We start from the raw sequence: 20,065 nt of genomic DNA, 5'->3' as shown, positions 1-20,065 counted from the left end.
CTCTTAAAATATTGGGTTGTCTATCCATTTTGTGTTTTTATACTGTAAAATAGACAAGAGTTAGATTCATAAAAAAAAATACTTATTAATACAAGCAATTTTTACCTATATCATAAAGCATAAGCACACTATATTACATATATTACACCACACGAATACAACTATCTTATTCTGACTCGCTCGTTTCTTCTTCTTCGGTTTTGGTTCGTTTTGCCAAGTTTATAGGGATATATGTACGAGCTGTCGTTTTCCACAACGGTTTAGAAAAACCTGGTGGTTTAGAGTTTCCCGGGTCATTGTTACAACTTAAGGGCTTCGGGGGTTAACGATACATATAAAGTTCATCGGAGTTGGAATTAGATTTCTCTATTTTTATGCCCTTTCCCTTATTATTTTCTTTTGCCTTTTTAAATTCAGTTGGGGTAATTTCTATAACATCATCGGAATTCTCGTCGGAATCCGATTCATCGGAGAATTGGTAATCCTCCCAATATTTTGCTTCCTTGGCGGAAACACCATTGACCATAATTAACCTTGGTCGGTTGGTTGATGATTTTCTTTTACTTAACCGTTTTATTATTTCCCCCACCGGTTCTATTTCCTCCTCCGGTTCCTCCTCTTCCGGTTCTGATTCTTCTTCCGGTTCTGATTCTTCTTCCGGTTCTTCTTCGGGAACTTGTGAATCAGTCCAATATATATTCGACTCTTCGTTATTATTAGGTGAGTCAATGAGATTTGTGCTAGAGGTAGACATCTATCACACAATATCAAACATGTTAAGAGATTAATATATCACATAATATATAGTTTCCAACAAAAATGTTAAGCAATCATTTTTAAAGAAAACACGGTCGAAATCCAGACTCACTAATGCATCCTAACAAACTCGATAAGACACACTAATGCAAATTTTTTGGTTCTCTAAGACCAACGCTCGGATACCAACTGAAATGTCCCGTTCTTATTGATTAAAAACGTTCCATATTAATTGATTTCGTTGCGAGGTTTTGACCTCTATATGAGATGTTTTTCAAAGACTGCATTCATTTTTAAAACAAACCATAACCTTTATTTCATAAATAAAGGTTTAAAAAACTTTACATAGATTATCAAATAATGATAATTTAAAATATCCTGTTTACACACGACCATTACATAATGGTTTACAATACAAATATGTTACATCGAAATCAGTTTCTTGAATGCAGTTTTTACACAATATCATACAAACATGGACTCCAAATCTTGTCCTTATTTTAGTATGCAACAGCGGAAGCTCTTAGTATTCACCTGAGAATAAACATGCTTTAAACGTCAACAAAAATGTTGGTAAGTTATAGGTTTAACCTATATATATCAAATCGTAACAATAGACCACAAGATTTCATATTTCAATACACATCCCATACATAGAGATAAAAATCATTCATATGGTGAACACTTGGTAATCGACATTAACAAGATGCATATATAAGAATATCCCCATCATTCCAGGACACTCTTCGGATATGATATAAATTTCGAAGTACTAAAGCATCCGGTACTTTGGATGGGGTTTGTTAGGCCCAATAGATCTATCTTTAGGATTCGCGTCAATTAGGGTGTCTGTTCCCTAATTCTTAGATTACCAGACTTAATAAAAAGGGGCATATTCGATTTCGATAATTCAACCATAGAATGTAGTTTCACGTACTTGTGTCTATTTTGTAAATCATTTATAAAACCTGCATGTATTCTCATCCCAAAAATATTAGATTTTAAAAGTGGGACTATAACTCACTTTCACAGATTTTTTTACTTCGTCGGGAAGTAAGACTTGGCTACTGGTTGATTCACGAATCTATAACAATATATACATATATATCAAAGTATGTTCAAAATATATTTACAACACTTTTAATATATTTTGATGTTTTAAGTTTATTAAGTCAGATGTCCTCGTTAGTAACCTACAACTAGTTGTCCACAGTTAGATGTACAGAAATAAATCGATAAATATTATCTTGAATCAATCCACGACCCAGTGTATACGTATCTCAGTATTGATCACAACTCAAACTATATATATTTTGGAATCAACCTCAACCCTGTATAGCTAACTCCAACATTCACATATAGAGTGTCTATGGTTGTTCCGAAATATATATAGATGTGTCGACATGATAGGTCAAAATATTGTATACGTGTCTATGGTATCTCAAGATTACATAATATACAATACAAGTTGATTAAGTTATGGTTGGAATAGATTTGTTACCAATTTTCACGTAGCTAAAATGAGAAAAATTATCCAATCTTGTTTTACCCATAACTTCTTCATTTTAAATCCGTTTTGAGTGAATCAAATTGCTATGGTTTCATATTAAACTCTATTTTATGAATCTAAACAGAAACAGTATAGGTTTATAGTCGGAAAAATAAGTTACAAGTCGTTTTTGTAAAGGTAGTCATTTCAGTCGAAAGAACGACGTCTAGATGACCGTTTTAGAAAACATCTTCCACTTTGAGTTTAACCATAATTTTTGGATATAGTTTCATGTTCATAATAAAAATCATTTTCCCAGAATAACAACTTTTAAATCAAAGTTTGTCATAGTTTTTAATTAACTAACCCAAAACAGCCCGCGGTGTTACTACGACGGCGTAAATCCGGTTTTACGGTGTTTTCGTGTTTCCAGGTTTTAAATCATTAAGTTAGCATATCATATAGATATAGAACATGTGTTTAGTTGATTTTAAAAGTCAAGTTAGTAGGATTAACTTTTATTTGCGAACAAGTTTAGAATTAACTAAACTATGTTCTAGTGATTACAAGTTTAAACCTTCGAATAAGATAGCTTTATATGTATGAATCGAATGATGTTATGAACATCATTACTACCTCAAGTTCCTTGGATAAACCTACTGGAAATGAGAAAAATAGATCTAGCTTCAAAGGATCCTTGGATGGCTTGAAAGTTCTTGAAGCAGAATCATGACACGAAAACAATTTCAAGTAAGATTTCCACTCGAAATAAGATTGTTATAGTTATAGAAATTGAATTAAAGTTTGAATATGATTATTACCTTATATTAGAAAGATAACCTACTGTAAGTAACAAAGGTTTCTTGATCTTGGATGATTACTTGGAATGGATTTAGAAAACTTGGAAGTAAACTTGCAATCTTGGAAGTATTCTTGATTTTATGAAACTAGAACTTTTGGAATTTATGAAGAACACTTATAACTTGAAGATAGAACTTGAGAGAGATCAATTAGATGAAGAAAATTGAAGAATGAAAGTGTTTGTAGGTGTTTTTGGTCGTTGGTGTATGGATTAGATATAAAGGATATGTAATTTTGTTTTCATGTAAATAAGTCATGAATGATTACTCATATTTTTATAATTTTATGAGATATTTTATGCTAGTTGCCAAATGATGGTTCCCACATATGTTATGTGACTCACATGGGCTGCTAAGAGCTGATAATTGGAGTGTATATACCAATAGTACATACATCTAAAAGCTGTGTATTGTACGAGTACGAATACGGGTGCATACGAGTAGAATTGTTGATGAAACTGAACGAGGATGTAATTGTAAGAATTTTTGTTAAGTAGAAGTATTTTGATAAGTGTATTGAAGTCTTTCAAAAGTGTATGAATACATATTAAAACACTACATGTATATACATTTTAACTGAGTCGTTAAGTCATCGTTAGTCGTTACATGTAACTGTTGTTTTGAAACCTTTAGGTTAACGATCTTGTTGAATGTTGTTAACCCATTGTTTATTATAACAAATGAGATGTTAAATTGTTATATTATCATGATATTATGATATATAATATATCTTAGTATGATATATATACAGTTAAATGTCGTTACAATGATAATCGTTACATATATGTCTCGTTTCGAAATCATTAAGTTAGTAGTCTTATTTTTACATATGTATTTCATTGTTAATACACTTAATAATATATTTACTTATCATTTAACATAATTAACCAAGTGTATCAATATATTAATATGATTCATATGTACCTAGTAAGACGTTGTTATAACGATAATCGTTATATATATCGTTTTCGAGTTTCTTAAATTAATAGTCTCATTTTTATGTATATAACTCATTGTTAAAATACCTAATGAGATACATACTTATAATAAAATCATGTTAACTATATATATATATATAACCATATATATGTCATCGTATAGTTTTTACAAGTTTTAACGTTCGTGAATCACCGGTCAACTTGGGTGGTCAATTGTCTATATGAAACCTATTTCAATTAATCAAGTCTTAACAAGTTTGATTGCTTAACATGTTGGAAACACTTAATAATGTAAATAACAATTTTATTTAATATATATATATAAACATGGAAAAGTTCGGGTCACTACATAACAAAGCCTATAACTACGTTCTATTAGTTGGTAAAGCGTTTGAGTTTAAAGCATAATCGGAAAGCATTTCAATAGCATTCACAAACCATAATATTATTTCGGCATTATAACTGCTTACATCATAGCATACACTAAAGATAACTAAGATAAAGGATAGAAGTACCAGTAGATTAAACGAGTTCTGAATACAAAAGTGACAACTTCAAGACTCCATACCGCTCCTAATACAATCTTCAGCGTTCTTCTCCGGGTACTAGGTTTTCCGCACGGAGTCGAAGGCCTTGAGAGTATGACTAATATTGTACAAAAGAGAGAAAGAAGTGAATTGAAGCGTGTGTTGGAATGAATGACAAAGACCCTTTAAATAAGCAAAGTTTTTGCCTGCAAACGGCTGGCAAGCCGTATGGCAAGCCGTATGGCAAGCCATTTGGCAGGCCGTATTTGGCAAACTGTTTGCATGGCAACCCGTTTCTTGGGGCCGTTTGTTGGACCATTTGTTAGGCCGTACCCCATACTGGAAAGCCGTATGGCAGGCCATTTTTGGTGCTGCTCAACCTTGATTCACTGGATCGTAACTTGATTTCTTGTCTTTCACCGTTTTTGCTCTAGAATCTTCGTTTTAGCTCTGATTCTCTTGATTCTTTTTGCACCGCCTTCGTAATTACTTGTTCTTCAATTCTAACCAACGAAGTGGGCATTTTCCTGACAAAGTTCGAATCTTTCTTGTTTTTGGGCCTTAATACCGGGGTGAAAACGTGACTTTTTAGCCGATATCAAATATCCCACACTTAGACTTTGCTTGTCCTCAAGTAAACTCTCATTTCCTTAAGAATCTTTTCGACGTTTCTTTTCTAATAGCCTAAACGGTTTGCTTTTATTATAAGAGCAAAAAGATAAGGTGAGTCGTCTATGTTAGGATTGAAATTATCTCTGCAAGCATGCGAGGAGGTTACATGACATAGGCTAGCTTTCACGGGTCACTCAAATTATTCAAGTATTTTAGGTTCCCTATAGATCTAAGAAATAAAAACGCTCATAGCCAGTCATGCTGCACCCATCGTCATAGGCTTGATAAAGACTCAAATCCTTGCTGCTAAGGCGAGAACGGTAGTAACCTCAGCTTTATGGGTCATTTGTCAATGATGGAAAAGGAATTTTGGAGTGGTAGTGAAGTTATTTTTGAGGGGTGAGATAAAGGGTAATGTAGTCTTTATACAGACTTTTATTCGGATAGATAGGAGTGCTGAAGTATTTTGAGAAGCATTTTTGAACTTTTCTTCATTTGATAATCATTTTCGATCGAGTTCTCTTCTGCATTTCTCTTATTTAGTTCTGCTCCTTTTTTTTCAGAACTATATTATTTTTTATTTATTTTTTTTAAGATACTTCATCTCGAGAAACTTTTAGCCGGTAAACTTTTTCAAGACCTTTGCCATGATACTTGAGAGGTTTATAACATTGAGTTTTCGGAAGGAGTTCTCGTTTTCTGGATTTTTCGAGTAATAGTAGAGGTGATGTGGAGTAGAGGTGGTGGAGGTGCGGAAGGCTTATGTTTGACAAATGGCTAGCTCTTTTGATTACAACCGAATCACGTTTCGCTGCTTGGAGATGTAGATCTAAAGCAAGTTCTGATTCTGAGCATAGACATTGACACTCTCAACGAAAAATAGTGAAGCATTAGAGATGAATGCTGGTCTTATCTGGGGTGCCTTACCATAATCAATTTAGGTCGATAATGCCTTAGTCATGTAATGCTCTATTAGAGATTTCAATCTATCAAGATTTCCACCTTACTTAAGCCTTATTTTTATTGACAAATGTTTCAAGTTTTCAAAAATACTTCTTTCGAAAAGGGTTTCTTTTGCAAAAATTTTGAAATTTGGCTTAAGGACTTGGAATCTTCGTAATGGGTTATTATAATACAGCATAAAAAGATACCAACATCCCACACTTAGACGAACATTGTCCTCAATGTTCCTAGTGTATCCCACACTTAGGAGTTTTAGTTGAAGATTTGGGAGTATTTGTCTAGTGCTTTTATTGGGTGTTATCCCACACTTAGTGATAAGCTAGAATGTGGCATAGTTTGAATCTTGAGCTAGTAGCGAAAAGAAAGAAATACCCCTAGCAGATGCTGCTGGCTTCCAATCCTTGCGTCTTTATCGACTCATTTGTCATCCTTTATTCTTCTACTCTACTTTATTGCACGGGTTGTGTGACAACCCGGAAATTTTCGACCAAATTTAAACTTAATCTTTATATGATTCTGACACGATAAGCAAAGTTTGTAATGTTGAGTCTCGAAAATTTTGGAACTATGTTCATACATTCAATTACCCTTTTGACTATGCTCAACGATTCACGAACGAATATATAAATGGATATGAATATATATATGTATATATATATATATATATATATATATATATATATATATATATATATATATTATAACTTGAAAACGTTAACAAAGTATTAAATGTATAATATTTTACATTAAACGTATTTGTCTCAATATATGCTTAATATATTTATCTACAAAATTAGAAGATAATACCAACGATTGGATTAGTAAATATTTCAACAATTATAAATCCCGTAAGTATTGTGATAAATCTTTGTTGAGAGATTCACCTTGATTTAAGAAATCTTTCCTTTTTAACTGTATTTGATATATAAATAACTTGCAACGTGTATAGAAAAAGTATTTATATTTATTGTATATATATATATTAAGGTTCGAAATTATTTTTGTAAACAATAGTAACACCCATTTGTTGTTCCGTTTGATAAATAAATATTATATACAAATTTATATTTTTCTAAAGGAAAATATATATTTTATAATGTGATATTGCATAGAATTGAATTAGATATAAAACGTTTCGATATTATTAAATATATTTTAATAAACAACGAAGAGTTGATTTATAGAAGTAAATGACCAAATTACTCAAATGTATAAGTTATACTTTGAGTAATATAGTTTATTGATAATTTAAGATTATATTTTGACAAAGGTACGAATCACGAAACGTAAAGTACAAGTTTTCTAAATGTACGAAAGGACGTTCGAAAATCCGGAACCGAGACATAAACCGTGTATCAACGTGCGAGTCAACGGACCTAAAATTACAAGTCAACTATGTACATGAATATAATATAATATATATATAATTAATATAAATATTTAGGCACAATATCCTTCCAATATGTAAAGCTTTTAGTTAATATTGTTCTATTTTTATGTAATATTCGTTTAAATAAATAAGTACGAAGACAAAAGAAGAAAACGACGATTTGAAGACGCAAATGACCAAAAAGCTCAAATGTACAAGATATAATTCAAGTGGTTTAATTTATTGATGAGAAACATCCAAAAATGATAAGAGTACAAGCCGCAAAACGCAAAGTACAAGATATTAAATAGTACGCAAGGATGTTCGATAATCCGAAACTGGGACATGAACCAACTATCAACGCGTGACGCAACGGAGCTAAAATTACAAATCAACTATGCACATGAATATAATATAATATATATATATATAATTATATAAAATTATATATATATTATATATATTAAATAAATACGTCGACAAGCTAGGAGCCAAAAAGTATGTGACCAGGAAATGACGGCCATGCGATCGTATGGACAGAAGGTACAAAACTCATGCGACCGCATGAGTTACTGTAGCAGGCCACATCCTATAAATTCACCAGTTTTCTGCGAGTTTTAATATATGTTTTTCTATTTTCTTTCTCTTATCTCTCAATTTATATTTATATTTTAATTATAATTTTAATTTAAATTAATAATAATAAGGTTATGGTAGCTAATTTTGTAAGTTTTTAAGTCGGAACTCTGTCTGGGTAACGCTACGCGATAAATAATCACTGTAAGCTATGTTCTTCCTTTTTAAATTAATGTCTCGTAACTAAGTTATTATTATGCTTATTTAAGCCAAAGTAATCGTGATGTTGGACTAAAAATTAAGATTGGTTTATTAGATTTTGTACCATAATTTAGGTTTGGACAAAAGACCGACACTTATGGACATTGGACTATGACTATTAATAGATAGGGGTATTGTCTAATTGAGCGACCACTCATTGGAACCTATCGAACCTATCTTCAAATTAGTTAATCTAATAATTATTAAAATGATTATGTATGTTCTATTTAGTGACGTTTATACGACATCTTTTACGATCATTTATTTAATTATTCGGGTTGGGTAATTGATTATTCATTCTGATCAAGTGGGTAAATTAATATTCATGTCTCATTAAAACAGGGGTGGATTACATACAAGGATAATTGGTGTAATTGTTAACAAAGTAATAAAACCTTGGATTACACGCAGTTGATAACCTGGTGTAATCATTAAATAAAGTATTAAAACCTTGTTACAGTTCGAATCCCTAATTAGTTGGAATATTTGACTTCGGGAATAAGGTTAATTTGACGAGCATTTTATAATTATGATCAATGGACTATTATGGACAAAAACCAAATAGGTATCAAATAATCCAGGACAAAAGACAATTAACCCGGGTAACAATTAATTTAAATCAAAACGTCAAACATCATGATTACGGAAGTTTAAATAAGCATAATATTTTTATTTCATATTTCATCATACCTTTATTTACTGTCATTTTAATTACTGCAATTTACTTTATTGCAATTTAAATTCTGTCCTTTATATTATCGTTATTTATCTTTACGCTTTATTTAAAATCGATAAACCGGTCATTAAACGGTAAAAACCCCCTTTTATAATAATATTACTATATATAATTATATATATTTTATTCAAATATAGTTTTTAAAAATATAGCGTTAAACTCAGCTAGCTCCCTATGGAACGAACCGGACTTACTAAAAACTACACTACTCTACGATTAGGTACACTGCCTATAGTGTTGTACCAAGGTTTAGGTATATCCACCCTATAAATTAATAAATAACTTGTGTAAAATTGTATCGTATTTAATAGTATTTCGCAGTAAAAATAATAACTATTTCGTATACACCTCTACGCACATCAAGTTTTTGGCGCCGCTGTCGGGGACGGCGAAGCGAAACGCTATAAAAAAAGATTTTTATTAAGTTTTAACTTCTTTTTGTAAAAATATGTTTTAAATATTAAAAATACAAAAATATAAAAAGAAAAATGAAAATATATATTTTTAAGAGTTTGTTTAAAATATATAAAATTATAAAGTTTTTCTATTTCTATTTTAGTTTTTAAAAATTAAGTTTTTATTTATTTTATATAAATAAATTAAAAACAGAAAAAAAAAAAAAAGTAAAGTAATCGGGCCACTACACTGTAGCAGCCCAACATCTGAACTGGATCCGAGGGTCATTCAATCGCATGAAATTATAACATACACTCCATGCGATCGCAAGGAGTGATTTGAAAGCCCAGGTACCTCTGCCGACACAATTAGGGTTACGTAATTAATAATAATTATAATAAATTAAATATTAATTAGGGTTAATTATTATATTAATTAGGTTTAGTTTTATTTATTTTGTATTTTTAAGTTATAATTAGTTTTATTAATATATAAATTAATACTTTTATAAAATAATAATATAAAAATAATATTTTTATAAAAATATGTAATTTTATTATTTTTTATATCTTTTTATAAATTGTATATTTTAATCGTTTATTTCGTAATTTGTATATTTATCGTTTGTAACTAGTTTTAAGATATAGTTTTTGCCGTAGTTATTTTTATTTCTAGATTTTTAGGCTTTGCCGTAAAATCCCTTAAGTGCTTTTTCTTTATATTTTATTGCCTTTTAAGTTATTGCCGTTTTGGATATAGATTTCCTTTTAAGCTTTAATACCTTTAGGCGCAACTTTTTAGATTTAGTTTTTAGACTTTTAAGTTTCGACGTTTTTCTTTCTTATTTTTATTTTTCGACCTTTTATTTTTCGACGTTTTTCGACGCGCTCTTTTTCTTTCTTATTTCTCGATGCTTTAGTTTTTAGGACATAGAATTTTCTTTATTTCTTCTCTAAAAATTCAAAACAAAAAATTATTTTAAGCGGTTAAATTGATAGACATCCAAAATTTTCTGATTCGTAGTAATAGTTGGATTTGTTAGTGGCGAGTTGTGGGCTTCCGATTTAAAGGGTCCTGGCTACCTGCTGCGTCTATTGGCTATTCGAAACGTGGGCAAAATCAGAAAAGTCTATTAATTTGATAGCTTATATAATTTTTATCTTTATAACTAATAGGATATTCAGTGAATGCGCCGAGCAAAATGTTCACCACCTTTCATACGTTCACCACCCGTAACTCGATCAAGACATCTAGCCAATATAATCGCCGTTGATTTTTCTTTAGAATCATCATCTAGTCGAATAAGAAATCCAATTCAATTTTCCGATAATTCATTTTTTGAACCAGACCTCACAATTGAGAACCCGGAGGATATTCAAGGACAATTCCAAGATCATGAACCACTCATCATTCCTCCTGAACCACAAACCGTGAAATCAGAATTATCTAGTGATTTGTATTCAACAAATTCAATTATGGAAGTAACAGAACCTCTAAGTATGGAAGACCGAATGAGAGCCACACGCACGGGCTAAGGTCACGCTATTATTAAGCCAGATATTAATGTGCCAGATTATGAAATCAAAGGACAAATTCTACACATGGTAACTAATCAATGCCAATATAGTGGTACACCAAAAGAAGATCCAAACGAACATCTTCGAACCTTTAATAGGATCTGTACTCTATTCAAAATCAGAGAAGTTGAGGATGAACAGATCTATCTCATGTTATTTCTCTAGACTTTAAAGGGAGAAGCCAAAGATTGGTTAGAATTGTTACCTGAAGAGGCAATTGATACATGGGATGTTTTAGTTGAAAAATTTCTTAAACAATTCTTTCCGGCATCTAAAGCTGTGAGACTTCAAGGAGAAATTGTTACGTTCACACAAAAGCCAAATGAAACTTTATATGAAGCGTGGACAAGATTCGGAAAGTTGTTGAGAGGATGTCCTCAACACGGTTTAGACACTTATCAAATAGTACAAATATTCTACCAAGGATACGATATTACAACACGCAAAGACATCGACATAGCAGCTGGTGGTTCCATTATGAAGAAAACCGCAACCGAAGCTCACAAAATCATTGATAACACAGCCTCCCACTCACATGAGTGGCATCAGGAAAAAGATATTTTTTGTTCATCTAAAGCGGATAGAGCCGATTCTAGCCATGACTTTGATTCCGTTTCCGCAAAAATAGATGCTGTCGAGAGACGAATGGAAAAGATGACTAAAGATATTCATGCAATACGAATCAGTTGTGAGCAATGCGGTGGACCACACTTAACGAAAGATTGTCACATCGAGCAAACGATGGAACAACGTGAGAATGTTTCCTACATGAACCAAAGGCCGGGAAATAATTATCAGAATAATTATCAACCGCCAAGGCCAAACTTCAATCGAAATCAAAACATTCTTTACAATCCAAATGGGCCAAACAATAACTCGTACAACCAACAAGGTCTGAATAACCAACCAACTCAAAACAACACTTTCAATCAACAAAGACCTGGCTTATATAAACCACCACAACAAACCGAAGAGAAAAAGCCAAATCTAGAAGAAATGATGGCAAAGCTAATGGAATCTCAAACACAATTTATTACATCTCAAACCCAAAGAAATGAGAGGTTTGATCAGTCATTAAGAACTCAACAAGCTTCCATTTTGAATCTAGAAAAACACGTATGTACTCTTGCTAGCTTGATGAGTGAGAGAGAACAAGGAAAGCTACCGAGTAATACTGAAGTAAATCCTCGGAATGAGAATGTTAATATGGTGTCAACGAATTCTGAAAAACCAACATCAGAAGATGGGAAGGTTTTTAATGTGAGTAACAATGAAGAAGTTACAACACCACCACCACCCGAGTATGTAAAGCTAGTGGTGGCACCATACAGACCACCCATCTCATTTCTAAGAAAAGGAGTTGAGTATGAGCAAGTAATAGGTAATAAAGTTTGTGATACCTTTGAAAAGAAGAATAAGAAAGTACAAGAAACAAAAATCTTAAAAGTAAACCCGGTGAAGACAGTTCCACCAAAAGTTCCACTCAGGTTGGGTGATCCGGGTGAATTTATTGTTCCTTGTCTACTTAGTGATTGTATCATGTATGATGCACTAGCAGATTTAGGTGTGAGTATAAGTGTTATGCTTCTTTCATTATATAAGAGATTAGGAGTAGGTGAGTTAAGTCCAATGGAAATGAGTGTTCGACTCTTTGATCAAACCATTAGGCACCCAGTTGGAATTGCTGACAACCTACCCATTCAAGTAGGTAATTTAACCTTTCTAGTCGAATTTATTGTCATTGACATAGAAGAGGACTCAAACGTTCCTCTAATTTTAGGTCGACCATTCTTAGCGTCCACCGAGGTGTTATTTGATGTAAGAGAGGGTAGAATGACACTTAGTGATGATGAAAAATCGATCACCTTTGTGAGTCGAAAGTCTAAATCTCCACCAACCAAAACCGTTAAACCAACAAAAACGATTGGTAAGAACCATATTGTTTTACCAACTCCAACGGTAGTGCTTAGCAATAATAAAAATCCAAAGTGTGGGGAAGATGAAGTAAAACCTAATGATGACCTAATAACAAAGAACTCCGTTGTTGATACGAAATTAAATGACTCCTTTATTAACAGTTCAATGAAGAAACTTATTAAATGGATTCGCGATGCTAGAACCAAGGGGAACTTTAAGTTATGTAACCGGTTAGTATCCAATCTATCGCCTAAAGAAAAGGCAAAACTAGTTGAATTTGTAGATATTACACAGGAATCCGACCAATGGCTTAAAGCAAAAGTCACAGAAATGCAAGTTGATTATGGTCCAAGAGAAATTGATGGTGAAGTTAATCACAATTTCGACACCACAGCTACCTAAGTGTGGGGAGATTCAAATGTTCTAAAAAGAAAATGATGTCTAGAGTTAATTGTTCTGTTCTCATGTAGTTCCGAGAATGGAATCCGATTGGTCTTTTCCACTAGCAGACACTAAAGAACTAGTTTTCTCCCCCCATTCTGAATTTTTGTTTTGTAGGTTTTGTATGAAATTAATACGCTTTTTAAATTTAAGTTTTGTGTGATTTTTAAAAAAACAAAAATTACTTTATTTCATTATGTTTAAAAAAAAAAATAATTTCTAAAATTCATCGTAAGTTGAAGACTAGGTCATGGAACCGAAATTGCTTTACCCGAGGGCGGGGCGAAAAATTTTGTTATCATTATTTTTAATTTTATTGATCTAAAATATACCAAAAAAATTTAAAAAAACCCAAAAATCTTTGCTTTTTAAACAATCGCTTTAAAAACGACAAATTTTAAATTTTGTCTAGGGACGGACTAGGTAAACATACCGAAACTACCTAAGGTAAAAGGAAACAAAATTTTAAAAAATTATTCATTTAAATTGTTTTAATAAATAAAGGTTTTATAATATATATATATATATATATATATATATATATATATATATATATATATATATATATATATATATATATATTATATATGTTTGTAGTTTATCTTATGTACAAATCAGGGTAAAACAGCGTATTTTTAAAGACTGACATTAAAGTTCAGCAAAAGCTACTAATTTTGACGATAAGACGCAAAACATATGTGAAATCACAACAAAAGGAATGAACGATGAGGTGCGCCATCTATCATTCGACGACCTTAGTAATTACAAACTGAGTATTTTTAATCACTTTTCTACACTAATCACCCTCATGAATTTATAATTATAGTCTGATTTCATGCAAATGAGGGCATTGCATGATCTTAAGTGTGGGAAAGGGTTATAAATTCTCTCGGGTTTACACTTAGTTTAATTGCCAAATTTTGTGAAAATTTGAAAAATTTTTAACTAAATGAATTCAAAATCATGTTTATACATATTTATGAACGATAAAACTAGGTGTTAATGCGGAAAATATTGTTACCTCAGAGAGAACATAAATGGAGAAACAACCCAAAACATTAGAATTCATTTAAAATGGAATAGAGGAGAATAAAAAGGCAAAGAAAAAAAATAAATAAAAGCTAAGTATGGGAAGAATTTACCATGTTATTTAAAACACATATCACATATGTTTGTACAAGATTATTACAGGTACTTTTGTTTTGGATGATTTTAATCAGTTTTACCTAATTTACTGTAATATATTTGAAAGAATAGATGGATCTACACGATGAATCAATTCCATCATTAAAAGGAAGTAAAGTCTTCCGAAAAAGACACGCGCTTCTTGATTTAGGTCAGGAAGTTGTCGTCCAGACTAGCTGTAGGTTGACGAAAAATCTAGAAAAGTCATCTCTAAAATCAGCTGGAAATCCACGGACCTCAGCATCAAACAGGGTCGCCAAGTGGTCAGACTTATCCTAACCATGAGAGGATCTGTCTCGTAAAATGGGGAAGGCGCAGTGCAAATTCGCTTGATAAGACTAATGAATCAGACCCCCAGAAAGGATAATCTCCTTAAAAGATTAAAAATCATCTTTTAAGACTGATATTACTCAATCCTTGAGATTGACTTTAAAGATTGAGAATTACAAACTCATGGAATTCGATGATATCTAAACTCGAGCTTGAACGAGAAAATATTTTGATCAAATTAAAACCGATTTGTTTTCTAAAAACCTATTTTCAATGCGTTCATTACCATTGAACGTAAAATCCTAAGAATTCACCGAAATTCATTAGGTCACCTAAACCAAATCGAGTGTCAACCGTAAGAACGGTGGTTGCATAGCATGGTCGAAGACAGGACCTTGTGCCAGACCGAAAAACTATAGGATGATGTTTACTATTGCTCCTACAAAGGATAGTAATTGCACCTGACACGATATAGACCATAATCAAAAGCATGTCACGGGACATTGCCTTAACAGTTGCTTGTTCAAAGCTTTCCTTTACAACCGGACGGTAGTTTACCGAAAGGTAATATACGGAGCAAGTATACTGGACATGTTGCTTTCCAAAAACAAGGTTAGCAAGTGGGTGACACAAAACCGCAAGTTTTGAGCTAAAATTTTAAATCTGAAATCCACGCAACCCACAAAAATATTTTGCAAACACCGGTGAAGGGTTATTCCGAAAAACTTATCTAGGAAAAAAGCTAGAATGAATTTTCAAAAGATCAAATGTTTTCATAAAGATCCAATTTCCTTAAAGGATCTAAATTTTCATACTCATGTGGGACTGTAAACCACATTGTTACTATCATTGTTTATACCGCCGTATCAAAATCACTAACGTATAAAGTGTGAAGAATAAAGAAGTGATTCGTGTGATTTTATTTCAAGTTCTGTATTGCTTAAGGACAAGCAACGCTCAAGTGTGGGGATATTTGATAGTGCTCCAAATGAACATATATTTAGGCACAATATCCTTCCAATAGGTAAAGCTTTTAGTTACTATTGTTCTATTTTTATGTAATATTCGTTTAAATAAATAAGTGCGAAGACAAAAGAAGAAAACGACGATTTGAAGACGCAAATGACCAAAAAGCTTAAATGTACAAGATATAATTCAAGTGGTTCAATTTATTGATGAGAAACGTCCAAAAATGATAAGAGTACAAGTCGCAAAACGCAAAGTACAAGATATTAAATAGTACGCAAGGACGTTCGAAAATTCAGAACCGGGACATGAACCAACTATCAACGCACGATGCAACGGAGCTAAAATTACAAATCAACTATGCACATGAATATAATATAATATAATATATATATAATTATATAAAATTATATATATATTATATATATTAAATAAATATGTCGACAAGCTAGGAGCCAAAAAGTATGTGATCAGGAAATGACGGCCATGCGATCGCATGGCCAGAAGGCACAAAACTAATGCGACCGCATGAGTTACTGTAGCAGGCCACATCCTATAAATTCACCAGTTTTCTGTGAGTTTTAATATATCTTTTTCTATTTTCTTTCTCTTATCTCTCAATTTATATTTATATTTATATTTTAATTATAATTTTAATTTAAATTAATAATAATAAGGTTATGGTAGCTAATGTTGTAAGTTTTTAAGTCGGAACTCTGTCCGAGTAACGCTACGCGATAAATAATCACTGTAAGCTATGTTCTTCCTTTTTAAATTAATGTCTCGTAACTAAGTTATTATTATGCTTATTTAAGCCAAAGTAATCGTGATGTTGGACTAAACATTAAGACTGGGTTATTAGATTTTGTACCATAATTAAGGTTTGGACAAAAGACTGACACTTGTGGACATTGGACTATGACTATTAATAGATAGGGGGTATTGTCTAATTGAGCGACCACTCATTGGAATATGTCGAACCTATCTTCAAATTAGTTAATCTAATAATTATTAAAATGATTATGTATGTTCTATTTAGTGACGTTTATACGACATCTTTTACGATCATTTATTTAATTATTCGGGTTGGGTAATTGATTATTTATTCTGATCAAGTGGGTAAATTAATATTCATATCTCATTAAAACAGGGGTGGATTACATACAAAGATAATTGGTGTAATTGTTAACAAAGTAATAAAATCTTGGATTACACGCAGTCGATAACCTGGCGTAATCATTAAACAAAGTATTAAAACCTTGTTACAGTTCGAATCCCTAATTAGTTGGAATATTTGACTTCAAGAATAAGGTTACTTTGACGAGCATTTTATAATTATGACCAATGGACTATTATGGACAAAAACCAAATAGGTATCAAATAATTCAGGACAAAGGACAATTAACCCGGGTAACAATTAATTAAAATCAAAACGTCAAACATCATGATTACGAAAGTTTAAATAAGAATAATATTTTTATTTCATATTTCATCGTACCTTTATTTACTGTCATTTTAATTACTGCAATTTACTTTATCGCAATTTAAATCCTGTCATTTATATTATAGTTATTTATCTTTACGCTTTATTTAAAATCGACAAACCGGTCATTAAACGGTAAAAATCCCCCTTTTATAATAATATTACTATATATAATTATATATATTTTATACAAATATAGTTTTTAAAAATATAGCATTAAACTCAGCTAGCTCCCTGTGGAACGAACCAGACTTACTAAAAACTACACTACTCTACAATTTGGTACGCTGCCTATAGTGTTGTAGCAAGGTTTAGGTATATCCACTCTATAAATTAATAAATAACTTGTGTAAAATTGTATCGTATTTAATAGTATTTCGCAGTAAAAATAATAACTATTTCGTATACACCTCTACGCACATCATATGGTTGCTCAGATTTCTATGAAAGAATGTATATTATTGTGAAAGTTGTGAGTATGGTTAATGATTATCAAGTAATTTAATATTGTACAGTGTAACATATTAATTGTGAACTTATATATTTCCCGGGTATTACCTACCCGTTAAAAAAAAATTTCACAATTAATATTTTTGTACAATAGAATTTTACTACAGTCTTTATGAATATATATATATATATATATATATATATATATATATATATATATATATGTATATATATATATATATATACTTTCTTCAGATGTAATACAGATTTAATGAGTTAATATACTATTAAACTCATTTGATTTTCGGCTGGAACTAGAAATGAATAATCTCTAAAACATTAGAGATTACATAATCTTTGCGGAGTATTTCACTAATGTAATCAATACTTCATTATTTATTCTTATTGACATTCCTCGGTGAATGATGTTGGTGTTCGTGGAGTTCTTGTGAATTTCGCAAGGTACGAATGATGTTTTCTGGAAAGTTTCAAATACATCGAAGATGAAAGTGTAAAATCAAACATGTAATTGATTAATACGCTTGGTTTATTATGAAATAGAATTCATTGAGTTGAAACAGAGATTGTAGTTAACGATGGTTAAGTCATTTAACGAAGGATGTACATCATAGCATATTAGTAACATGAATTTACCGAGTAGTATCTACCCTTTTTCAATTCATACATAATAGCTTAGTACGAAAAGATTTATTATGGTTTCCAAAATTCATATATATATATATATATATATATATATATATATATATATATATATATATATATATATATATATATATATATATATTATAAATTCTTTGGAAATAATGAGTTAATACTCCATAACTCGTTATTTCAATATAACCATTGGTGATTGTGTTCTCGATATCATCGGTGGTTATAGAGCTGGTGGAGCTTGTGGTGCTACAGGTGTTGCTAGTGTTGGTGATACTGATGGTGATGCTGGTGAGGCCGTTGGTGCTTGTGGTATTGAGGCTTGCGATGTGGATGTTGTTGGTGGTACTGGTGTTGTTGCCGGTGCTTATAATCTTTGCACCATATTCTCCAACGCCACTACTCGAGCGCGAAGATCGTTGACTTCTTCTATTACACCGGGATGATTGGCGGTTCGAACGAGGGGATGAATAATATTTAGAATTGTAGATATTACGTAATCATTGCGAGCTAATCTGGAAATGAGGGTGAAAATGGTGTTACGGATTGGTTCGCCGATAAGCTCTTCAGGTTCTTCGCCCAGAGGGAAATGTGGTGAATGGAAGGGATCACCTTCTTCTTGTATCCAATGATTAAGTAGGCTACGAATCCATCCCCAATTCATATAGAATAGATGATGGCTAATTAGTTGATCCATTCCTGTTACGCTGCTTTCGGAGCTCAAGTCGAATTCCATATCGGAATAGCTGTCGGAATCTAAGGAATTTGAACTAGATACGGGATCCAGCTTGTATAATCAGGGAAATGATTTTTGATATGAAATAGATTATAGGATTTAGATTGATATTCTTCAATACATAATTTACATATGTATATATAATACCAAAATTCCATAAATTACGGAGGAATCTTCAGAAGATGTCAGGCAAAGTTTACAGTAATAGATATGCTAAGATATGAATTCGTCTGTACATTATCTATGCAATAAATGAAGGAAAACGTGGCTAGACTTAAGAATGATAAGTATGTAATTTCCAACAAAAATTGATAAGCAAAAATCGGTAAAAACAAATACGGTCATAGTCCAGACTTACTAATGCATCCTAACAATTACCAGTTAAACACACTAATGCAAATTCTGGTTCCCTATGACCTCAAGCTCGGATACCAACTGTAACGACCCGCCAAAATCGCTATTGACGCGGTACGTTATTCATTGATTTCAGAGTGAGGTACTGACCTCTACATGATACGTTTTGTAAACATTGTAATCTTTTGAAAAGGCACACCATAATTGAATATCAAATTCCAAGGTTTTTGACAATTGGTGATTTCTACATATAGACAATCACCGTAATTAATAGTTTACATTACTACATCTGTTGATAATGCAGTCAAAATTGAGCACCCTGGTAACTAAACTTTAACGTTATTATAAGTACCCCTATTTTAACATACATGCAACCAACATGTACAATACACGTAATCCAACGTGTACTAAACTCAAATAGCATACGTCTGTTTTATAGTTCAGGCTAGGGTTTCTATACCTGGAACAGACGGGGATGTCAAGCCCTATGGATCCATATACAACTATTCGCGCAAACCAGTTCTTATAACC

General features: G+C 31.8%; 1 non-coding gene across 1 annotated transcript; it reads right to left on the bottom strand.

The window, feature by feature from the left end:
- Positions 1 to 11,342: 11,342 nt before the first annotated feature.
- On the bottom strand, positions 11,343 to 11,449 carry LOC139856256 (small nucleolar RNA R71). Its single transcript, XR_011761750.1, has one exon. It is a non-coding gene; the product is annotated as a small nucleolar RNA R71 (small nucleolar RNA).
- Between the last annotated feature and the right edge of the window lie 8,616 nt (positions 11,450 to 20,065).

This window comes from Rutidosis leptorrhynchoides, chromosome 6, assembly GCF_046630445.1.
Source record: "Rutidosis leptorrhynchoides isolate AG116_Rl617_1_P2 chromosome 6, CSIRO_AGI_Rlap_v1, whole genome shotgun sequence".
NCBI lineage: Eukaryota > Viridiplantae > Streptophyta > Magnoliopsida > Asterales > Asteraceae > Rutidosis > Rutidosis leptorrhynchoides.
The sequence above is the reverse complement of the archived record's forward strand: the minus strand, read 5'-3'. Positions and strand labels throughout refer to the sequence as shown.